The sequence below is a fragment of the Camarhynchus parvulus genome, chromosome 2 (assembly GCF_901933205.1).
Source record: "Camarhynchus parvulus chromosome 2, STF_HiC, whole genome shotgun sequence".
Taxonomy (NCBI): domain Eukaryota; kingdom Metazoa; phylum Chordata; class Aves; order Passeriformes; family Thraupidae; genus Camarhynchus; species Camarhynchus parvulus.
In genome coordinates this window covers 138620307-138631784 of record NC_044572.1, presented here as the reverse complement: position 1 = coordinate 138631784, position 11478 = coordinate 138620307, and positions in this window count along the sequence as shown.

Below are 11478 nucleotides of genomic sequence, written 5' to 3'. Positions count from 1 at the left end.
TTCTCTTCTCAGTATGAAGATAATGACAAGAATGACAAAGTTAGTGTTTTGTAAAGTTGGCTTTTTATTCTGAAGTCAAATTAGATCTCTTTATATTTCAGAGGTGAGGTTATCTGCTGTGTGTTTACACTTCCACATCTCAGCCAGTTTCTGAGCCTTTCTCTGGCCAGGTCTGAGGAACAAATGTAGCTGTATGAGCCTGCCAACATGGTCAGGAGCTACTTTCATCCTTCTGAGCCTCTGACAAGTGCAGCTTGTCAGATCCATTAGGCAGGGAGCTCAGCCACTTATTAAATTCCATGAGGAGCAGGGAGGCTGAGTTCAGCTTGCTGAGATCCTGAAGGTGCAAATTCCTGCACCCACAGCCTCCTCATAGCTGCAGTGAAAGGGCAGAGCATCAGAGAAGTGATGTTATCCTGTCTGACATGCTCACAGGACAGGAGCCCATCTTACCTCACTGGACAGGGAGGGCTCTTGTGTTCTCTTTCTCCCTCAGGCTGCAACAAGAAGGAGGGGTTTCCTTGTCTCTTGCGGGCAGTGTTCTGGACTCAGCAGCATTATGCAGGATCACAGAGTCTTTGGAAGGCATCTGTGGAGAACATCACGTCCAGCTCCACCCTGTTAAATGAGGGTCACCTAGAGTGGATTCCCAAGGTCATGTCAAGTTGAGTTATGAATATCTCCAAGAATGGAGACTCCACATCAACTCTGGGTGACCTACTCCAATGTTTGACCACCTTCACAATGAAGGGAAAAAAACTTGCTGCAACACAAATATTTTCTTATCTTCAGATGGAATCAGCTTGGTGCCTGCCACTCTAGGGCCTTTTCTGCAAAGTCAGTCAGCCACCAGTGTACTGATGTCTGAGGTTATTCCTCCTGAAGGGCAGGAGCTTGCACATCCTTCTGCTGTACTTCATAATGTTCCTATTTTGCATTTCTCCAGCCTGGTGAGGTTGCTATAGATGGTAGCAGAATCGTCTTATGGTTAGTCACTCCTCCCAGCTTTTTTGCTATCTGTGAACTTGTTCAAGGTGCACTTTCCACCATTGGCCAGTCCAGTTATGAAGGGTCAAAGCAGTATTGGCTCTGGTATCAACCCCTGAGGTTCATCTCTGGTGACTGAGCTCCAGCTGGACTTCATGCTCCTAATCAGAACCCCTTGAGCCCAGAAATGCAGCCAATTTTCAGTTCATCTCACTGTCCACTCATCTGGTCCTTGCCTCAGCAGTGTGTCTGTGAGGAAGTTATGGGAGAAAGCATTACTAAAGTTAAGATAAATACACTGCAGTCATTTGCTCCCAGACTACATGCTGCGACTGCATCAACCCTCCCAAGAGAGCTCTGCATCTGGTGGGTAGGGACACTGCCAGCATGGAGGAAGGCTGCCCTGAGTAAAGAGGAACAACCAGACTTTGTGAAGCTGGACCTACCAGCAGCTGGAAATGGGTAGGTACAAATACATTAGCCTGGCAAAAGGTTTCACTGGATTAAGCTGCAGTGTGGATTGATTTGCAGCCCATCAATGGCACAGCTCAACACAGTGAGAGAAGGATTCCCCCATATTTTACTGAATAAGCATAAGAGTTTCAGATTTTGGCTGTCTGTGCAAGAAATAATTTTCTTTGGAATGAAACTGGCTGAAATGTATATTTAAACCAGAGCTGGAAGCAAGACTGTGGTGGTCTCTGTAATAAATACCATAAGTAATGAATGCAAGGGATGTATGGAACAAGAAAGAATTCCTTTCCAAATAGCACATATCTTAAGCTATTACCTAAAAGAAACAGAGCTTCTTGTCTTTCTCCTACTGAGCTTCTGCACTGAGTTCCTATACTGAACACCCTTGAACACTGTAATTATGCACCTCTGGTCTGCCTCACTCTACTCTAAGCACTTTTCTTGGAGACAAGTTTTACATGAGGAACAAGATTTATTAAATGTTGTATACATGATGGTCTGGTTTTGCATTTTGTAATTACTGAAAAACTGAATTTTCAGTTTTTCCAATTTGCAATTTTAAGAAAATCATCTGTTCATTAGGCTCTAAAAATAATTGTAGCTGTCTCCTAGAATAATGTCACATAGCATTTTTTATGCCACTGAATAAACACACAAAACAAACTCCCCTTTAAGATAGTATTTTATTTTTCTCAAAAATTTTATTTATTAAACTGTTTTATTTGTACAGTTTTCAACAACCTGGTTCTCTTTGCTGCTTTTGTTTTTAGGGGTTTGAAGTGGATGATGAGAATCAGATGTGGGTACTTTGTTCCTCTACTCATTTTTAAGCATTGCAGTTGGAATTTTCAGGAATAGACTTAGTTTTCCAATATTTATTTAAGCATATGTTAGACATATAAAGTTAAATTTCCATGAATAAAATACTGGATTTACCTTAGCAGAAACTATGAAAGAGAAATGGTCCTGAGATTTGTATTTGCCAAAGAAAAAGCAAAAGAAAAATTTGTAAAATTTTTTTTGTAAAAAATCCTATCTTGTATTTTAGAGTAATTTTATACAAAAATGTGAACAGAGAAAAACCAAGAGAAATAATGATTTTTTTTTTTTATTTGCTGCAAACAGCTCAATAAAATCACCCCTACTCAAACACTCACTGAAGAAACTCAGTATGCTTTCCATATTTATAGTCCAGGAGTATTTAACTTTTTATTTGTGTTTTATTTTATTTGCATTTTATTTTTCCATTAAATACTGATACTAAAAATCAGTATACTGGAAATCTCATTTTATCAGGTGTGAGAAGAATTTACAGTAGTTTGAAATATTTTTCTTTTTTTAGCTGTGAAGCAATAACAGAGGGGGGCAGTCTTGGATAAACATCTCTTCTGTGTGTTCAAAACCTCTGTCTTTTGTGCTTCTGCAGATCCAAATTCAAGTCTGTTAGAACACAACTCTTTGATCTACATTATAAGAGTCCAGAAATTATCAGTTTTACAGACCTGGATTACTTTCCTCCTGTGCAGAAAGGTTCCACTGAGGCAAAGCCAACCCATTGAAGCTCCTCGTGCAGGAAAAGCTGCTGCCTTGGGATGGACTGCAGTGCTGCTCAGGGTGATGGCTGAGGTCAGTGGTACCTGCACTGCAAGAGTTCCTGGGCCCGTGGTCTTTGAGTGTGGAGGGATAGAATGTAAGAAAATAGTGCAGAAGGTAATCTCATACCTGAGGAGTTGCAGCTGCACTAATCACCAAAGATTAGGAACAGGCCTGCCCTTAACAGGTCACAGCTGTGTTCAATAAGAAGACGAGTGCTACAAAAGAGTGGGTTAGATGGCCGAGGGGGGAGTTGGAGTTTGCTGGCTGTACTGTGAAGAAGAAGGGTTCAGTGCTGTGAGGAGCTGCCTATGAGAAATCACTGAGAAGGTGTGGAACTTTGCAGTAAGATAATAGCATTTGAGCACTCTCTGAGACTGAGATGATCATTTGGTTTACCAAGACCTGCTGTGATAAAGAGGGAGCTGTTTTGTTTCTGCTCTGCATCTTTTGCACAATCAGCTGTGTGTTGTGTGTGCACCTGGGAAGTGCATACACTTCCCACTGAACATGATTAAGCACCTAAAATATAAAGTCAAAAATAACAGGGAATTACACAGGAGGAAAGCCTTAAAGAGCCAGCAGAAACTGTGCTTCAAAGTGATCTGACAATTTAAAGAATTATAGGGTATTGTGACAAAGAATGAGAAAGTGGAAAAAAGGAGAGGCAAGAGTCTGCAACCACAAAAAGCAGATAGCATCTCAAAAGCCTTTGGGTTAGTCTTTTTTTTTTCCTTTCTTTAACTCTTAACACTTAGAGACTGTATTTTATGCTGTTGTAAAAACTTTTTTGAGTATATGGTTCTTGCCCTGAACATAACCTCAATCCATGTTCTCCACAAAAATAGATAAAAATAGGATATTTGACAACACTCCATCCATGACTCTACATCATTTTCTAGTATTTGTTTGTTAAACTATAGTGACAGATTTCTCATCTCAGGCTTCTTGTTCAAGTACCATAATCCCCATATCATCACTTTTTTGCTGTTTCATTTTCATTATCACTATTTGGACCCTTTTGTAATCTTTAATTTATTGGTAGCATCTTTCATAAAGAATACTTTAAATGTTCTTGTAATGTTGGCATTGGCCACAGTAATGTTCTTTGTTTTTCAGTGCACTGAAAAAAGTTTATTTGTCGCCTGTTTAACACAGTGTTTGAGGTCAGACAGGTCACAAAATACTAATAAAAATAATGTTTCTTACACCGTAATCTTCAGAGATAAATGGTGGGATAGTAGGTATTCTTCACTGTCTTGCACAATCAAAATCTTTGTCCTGAGGTTTGCAGTCTTGGAAGAACAGTCAAAACACCTACTTTAGGCCACTGGGTATTTCACAATGTTGTTTTTTGTAGTAATAAAAATAGCAGTTAATCATACATTTATTATTATTATTCAGCACATGGAAAGGAGTTACTGCTGTTTGACCCATCAGCCAATTTGTCCCTTCAGATAGCAAGGTTTAACCTGACAAATTAGTCCTTAAAATCTGAAAACACTGGATGCTTTTGCACTGGGAAGTGGGTGTGTGAGTCCTTGTAGTAACAAACTCTATGTTCACGTTGCGTTTGCATATGCTGGCATGCTGGAGCTAATATTAGCCTGTGTAAGAGTCTGAGTACACAGGCAATTGGACAGCAGTTCAACTACATCAAGATGCACCACAATCCTATTTCATCCTGATCAATTATTTTGATCCAAACCCAGCCAAAGGAATAACTTGCCTTCCTGTCTCCCATGTAGCAGAGGTCACTCTCCAGGGAGGAATCAGACTGTTACTTGACTGATATTAACCTTTGGAGGACTCCCCTTCTTGTCTTCCCTGTGGTCTGCCACTCTTTAGGCTGCCAGCCTGGAAAGTCTGGAAAGCTGAACAGGAGAATGTGGGTTTGGACAATGAGACCCCCTCAGTAAAATGATTATGCACTGGACCTAAAATATGCAAACTGTAGGAGTCTACAATAGGGATTTGAATTTGTGCACTGATAAAATAAGTTTGGTTGGGGTTTGATTGTGTTCCATTAAAATGAAGAGCAAAACTCACTGGAAAGGGAAGAGGGAGGATGGGATCAGCTTATTTCAAAGCAAGCTAAAAGCACCTTTGAAATTCTGTAATCTTCAGGCTCGGCTCACACTCAGAAGCTCTCCTTCAGCAGTTCTCTTGCAGATGATGCAGAACCATCCCAATGTCTGTCCTTTAGCTGCTTCTATATGGTATCAGAGAAAGGAACAGGCAGTAATGAGGCATTTTGTTACTGACATGTACTGTGAGTGCATAAAGATTTCCTAAAATCCTGTTTCTGCCCTTCTCTGCAAATGCAGTCTGAACTGCATTTTCATTGCATTATATCTGCTGATATTTTTAAAAGCTTGGGTATTTATTGCCTGCACACTAATGAAAAAAGAAATAACTGGAATGAAGAACAGCTTTGTTTCTCCAATATAGTGCATTCTTAGGATGTTATATTTTTGTAAAAACTTCCACATGGCCATTTTCCATGTCCAGAAAGTATAATTAGAAGACAAGTTCAGATTGCTATGTATATTCTGTTAATATTCCAAACTTTTCATCATAAAACTTAGGGCATGTTCAGTCTCCTCAGCAGAGGAACACAGTAAGAATGCAGTGCTGTGGCTTGTTTGTGTGTTCACAGGATTAGGTGAGAGCTTAGTGTGCCACACTGGAAGTGGCCCATTAAAACAAGACCCTGAATGACACCCAGTGCTTTAGTGAGGCTGAATCAGTACCCTGAATATCAGTGGAGCAGGTCAATTCTTTACTGGCACAAGGAGCATCCAGTTTCCTTTTTGTTGGCTTTTTTTTTTTTTAAGATGTTAGTTTAGAGAATCATCATAGTCAAATCTGTACTTCTCATGTTGAGTAGTACTTATTTTTAAACCAAGGCTGCATTTGGTGGTCAAGTCCAGTGCAAATTTAAAAAATAACTTCCTAAATATGAGCTGTCTTATGTTTCTGCTGTTAAAATCAGCCTTCCAGTAAGAGGACAGACTGTGATTTTTCTTCTAATCTTATAGTCAGGTGGCCTTTTTGTACACTTAATGGAATTATTTCTGTTTTTCCAATAGATAAATAAAACAGAAGTGCACCATAAATATTGATGATCACTATTGTCATTTGCCTAACTGCATTCTTGAAGAATTTTCAACACTATTTGTTAAACTAGCATTAATTTTCTTCACTTGCTTAGTGAGTGTGTAAGATTTATAGGGTTTTCAGTATGTGTGATTATTGTCAGTAACAAAATCAGAATTATTAATGGAGGTAAAATTAAACATCTGAACTCTTCACAATTCTCCCTCTTTTTACAAGAATGAAACTGACATTTTACAGCTGTCATAGTTCAAAAGATGCTAAGCTGTCATATTTACTTACAAATTCCTGCTTATGCTATTAACTGTGCAAAGCATAGCAGTGCTCATTTTTTGGCTATGAAGTTATTCCTTTGGAGATCCTGTGGGCTTGCCTTTAGCAACAGGCAGGAATGTGCTGGACAAATCCTGAGCCGCACATGCTGCTGAGTGCTTTTTTGTCCTCGGCCCAGCTCCTGCAGAGCTCAGCCTGTTCCTGTGGCCTTCCTGGGTAAACACGGCTGTGGTCGCGCAAGGGACGCTTGGCCTCCACATGTCGCCCACGTTTCTCTTCACAGAGAAAAGCAAGGCACAATTCTTCCCAAGAATATTTCTGGGATTCACATTCTCTGAACCTCAGAGAAAGAAAACACAATTCTTATCATTTGCTGTGCCTGTGTTTGTGCAAAAGTAGAATACAACACGGAGATTGTTTACCCAAAGTCATGGTGTTTTGTTTCCACGGCCTATCATGAGTGTGTGTTGCAATTGTTGGCTGACAGTCATGAGATTCAGTGCAGAGTGTGCAGGGTTGAGTGCTTGGCAGGTTCAGTTTTAGATGTATAGAATAATATAGAACAATCAAGTAATTAATTAGCCTTCTGATATCCATGGAGTCCTCCTCATCATTCTCTCCCCTTGTCAGGGCCATCACAGCATTGCTATAGCCGCATCCTCCCACGCGCTGCACGAGGGCCTGGGCCAGCCCTCAGCAGCTCAGCCAGCTCAGGGCTGGCACTGGGGCTGGCTGGAGACAGAGCCTCTCCCAGGACAGCCTGCCAGGAGTAGGAGCTTGGAGAGCAGCTGGAAGGCGATTGTGGAGCTGAGCATGTCGTAGGTTGACCGCACATGGTGGGTTGAGGCAGCTCTGGCATTTCGGGATCTCCCCGACCCTGGCTGCCGTGAGTATCTGAGACAGAAAAGGCCAATTAAGCATGACCTGTCCAGGCCCCTCAGGCAGGTTCCAGAGCTGCAAGCTACCTTATCAAGCTCAGCTCTTAGCAAGGAAAGGGCTGAAATCTAAAGAGCTGATCTCACCAAGTGCCTTGGGCAGACGCAGGAAGAGAGGAGAAGGCTGTATAAGGTTCCACAGGGATGTCTTTATTGAAATGAAGGTCTCAGGGACAGGTCTTCTGCCCAACTGGGCAAAAGTAGCTCTTTATATAGGGTACAGGAGTTTTAGGAATTGTCCAATAGCAAGGGTCAAAAGGAAAGTGACCTATAGTCTTACAGAGAGATAAGCAAGGGTCTGAAGGCAGGAGAGGAGCTTCTAAGGTCCAGTCATCATGACTAGGCATTTTCTATCTTAGACTGCTGACTGCCAGGAAGGCCTTGCAGGCCCTGTGCCTGCTACAGCAGGTACCTGGCAGGCTGGTGACAAGAGTCTGCCAAAACTGAAATACGAAGTTACAAACAACACATTTATGGCTACAGAAGATTCAAAATACATAAAGGGAAATATTTTCCCACAGCCATGGAGCCTAAGGGGTGCAGTCAGTATGGGATACTCTGTCTTTGCAGCAGCGTGTGCCTTGCTTGCTCACTGAACACTGTCCTGCAGGCTGCGCACTGGCCAAGGTTTTAATGAATTTCACATCTGCTCCTCAGTTTCTTTGATGGGCTTAGGTATCCAGGATGTGAATTTTATATTGTGTACATTGGATCTAGGGGTTCACGTGGTAACACTTGGAGAGTGGTGGATGAGGGAGTGGGGGACTCTGAGGATGTCCTGTAAAACCATGAAGAACATGAACAAGGTGAAGAGGTAAAAGCCAGCTCGTAAGGCAACAGTCACATGCTATATAACTAGTAGTGAAATCTTCAGTCCCAGTAGCCTTCTAAACACACAAGTTGTGTCTTCCTCCTTGATTTTTTCCGCCTGTTTTTGCAACATCTGTGAGGTTAGTTTTGGCTTGTTTCGGTCATTTGCACAGCACCAGATATAATCCCAGTCCATTTTCTTGTAGTCACGAAATCTCCTGATTTTTGAGATTTTTGGGGTTTTTTCAATTGCATTTCGTTTGATCATATCTCCTTTCCTGAATGTTTGTAAGTCTTTTCAGTTTTGCAAGATTTCGTTTCTGGTCTGTTTTTCTGTAGTCACTGCGTTTCCCAATTTTTTTTTCCCTTCAATTTCATTTCCTTTGATGGTATCTCTGTTCCAGAGTGTTCGTAACTCCTTCTTTTCTGTTTTGGCCTTGAGCAGGGATCAATTTTAACAAGCTTTGGTCCATGTCCCTGCACTTGTTGGCATACAGGCCTTTTCATGGCTTTTGACTTTAGCAATTTTTTTTTTTTTTTTTAAATATCCATGCCATGTCCCTCATATCTTCCCCTCCAAGTTGTGTCTTCCTCCTTGATTTTTTTCCCCCTGCTTTTGCAAAATCTGTGAGCTTAGTTTTGGGCTCTTTTGGTCCTTTGCACTGCACCTGATATAATCCCTGTCCGTTTTCTTGTAGTCACTAAATTTCCCAATTTTCTTTTTTTTCTCCTCCAATTGCAATTCCTTTGTGTCTCCATTCCAGAGTGTTCGTAAGTCCTTGTGTTCTGTTTCAGCCTTCAGTAGGTATCAATTTTGGCAAACTTTGGTTCATGTCCCTGCACCTTATAGCATACAGGCCTTTTCATGGCTTTTGTCTTTGGCAAATTTTATTTTTTCTTTTTTTTTTAAGTATCCATGCCATGCCCCTCATATCTTCCCCTCCAAGTTGTGTCTTCCTCCTTGATTTTTTCCCCTGCTTTTGCAACATCTGTGAGTTGGTTTTGGACTGTTTTAGTCCTCTGCATTGCACCAGATGTAATTCCAGTCCATTTTCTTGTAGTCACAAAAGTTTTTTTTCTTCCTTCAATTTCATTTCCTGTGTTGGCGTCTCAGTTCCAGAGTGTTCATAAGTCCTTCTTTTCTGTTTCGGCATTCGGCGGGGAGATAAAATTGAAGGAGAATTTTTGCAAGCTTTGGTGCATGCCCCTGCACTTGTTGGCATACAGGCATTTTCATGGCTTTGGACTTTGACAAATTCTGGTTTTTTGGTTTTTTTTTTTTCAATGTCCATTCCATATCCCTGATATCTTCCCCTCCAAGTTAATTAATAGGAGTTTTTAATTGATTTTTTTTTTATGTCAGCACTTAAGTTCTATATAAATTTCACTTTGATTTTCTCACATGTGTTTGGATGCTGCCTGTGCCCCCTTCTGCTACAGGGTTCAGCAGAAACTCCTCTTGTAGCAAATGCTGAGATGTCAAACACTGAGATGTGACTGACTGTGGTGCAAGGGACATAGCAGAGAGAGAGCCATCACTGAAGTGTAGGGTAGTGTATAAATACCTCAAGGCTCCCAGGAGCTACAATACCTGCCATATTGAAAAGAGTGCAATAAAACTCAGGTTTATGTGGAAACACTCAGCTGCTGCTGCATCTGTTCTTATCTGCTGGGTCTGCAGTTGCTGCTACTCCTTCTTATGATCCCATTTCTTTAATGGCAGTGACTCCTTGGGTGAAATTAGTACTTTTAATGGCAACTTTAAAACAGTAACACCCAAAAAGCAGAAGTACATGTTGAAACATGCAGGAAGTAATTATACATGATCATTTATATACAAAGATTACAGCTCAGCTGACAAATGGCTCTGGTCCTCTTGACTGTCAATAGACAATTCAGAAGCAAAGGGATCTTTGGGTGAGAGGCCACTTTGTATCTTTACTAAAAGCATGAGGGGAAAAAAGAAAGACATATTTTTTGAGACATTTAATAACACCACATCATCATAGTCAGTTCTGTATGATACAAATGTGCAGCAGCTTCTCTGAGAATTGCCTGGATCATCAGGATGTTCTTTTTCATCAACAGTGCTAATTGAATATACAGCTGGGTGACTCCAAAAAAATTACCAGCAGTGAGACAATTGAATCAGCAGATGTTAAGTGGTGATTATTAGGGATGTCATTCAGTTGTTCACACATAGGTGTCTGACTCATTTTGAAGTATCCTACAATATCTAAGATGTCCTCTGGGACTTAATTTCTAGATGTAATTTCGAGGGGTCACAGACTTCCCTGAAGCTGCTCTCTGCTACAGAAGAATATCTCAAATATCCCATAAGCATCTTCAATGGCACTTGACATTTATGTGTATGCAACAGAACCAAGCCCCTCATTTCTGAGCTCCGATTCCAATTAGGTAAGTAGAAGTAGATGCCATCATCCTGCTGTGATGTTTTTTCAGACTATCTGCTGGGAAAAGAGCACTGCATTAACCGCTGTGCCAAAGGTCATCTTTGCAATCACAAGCCCATTGTTAGGAGTTAAGCATGATAACTACTGGAAAAGGGTATCATCAAAGAGCCTTTAAAACATGGACAATATGATCCTAATCATGAAGTTTTTATTCCCGTATTACATGACTTCCTGGAGCTCTGCACATTAAGACAGCATTGTCTGTTTTCTGAGAAAGAAGCAGTAATCAACAAGAGTTAAGGTAAATGTTTTTTGTGCCTTCATCTTCCAGCTTAAAATTTCTGAACCAGAAGAGATTTTTTTTTTCTCTAAATATAGTAGATATGGTCCAGGGGATTTATATTTAAATTAAATGCTGAATATTATAAGGAATGTGAATCAATAACCCCCAGAAAATAATTTCTTAGGAGAATGAACAATGATACAATCATGAACAGTGGGAAATGAAACAGAAATGTAACACACAATAACACACATTTTATCATGAAAATCAAACATCAAGAGGGTAACTCAGCAGTCTTTTGTAAATGCATATTTTAAGCATTTAATAGACTATTTGCCTGATGGAGTGTAATAGAAAATGAAATATTGAATATTTTAATATTCAACAGGATCTTGTTTATTCTGTCAAAACAAACAAAACACACACACTTCCCAGCTGCAGTAACAAACAAAGGGTGCGTAACATTATCTTCAGAATGTACTTGAGGTGAAAATGCTTATTAAACAAAACAGACATTGAGAAAATGTAGCATTAAGATCTTAAATACTTTCATGTTTCTTCCTTTCCAAGTTAAGCCATAAAAGCTAGTACA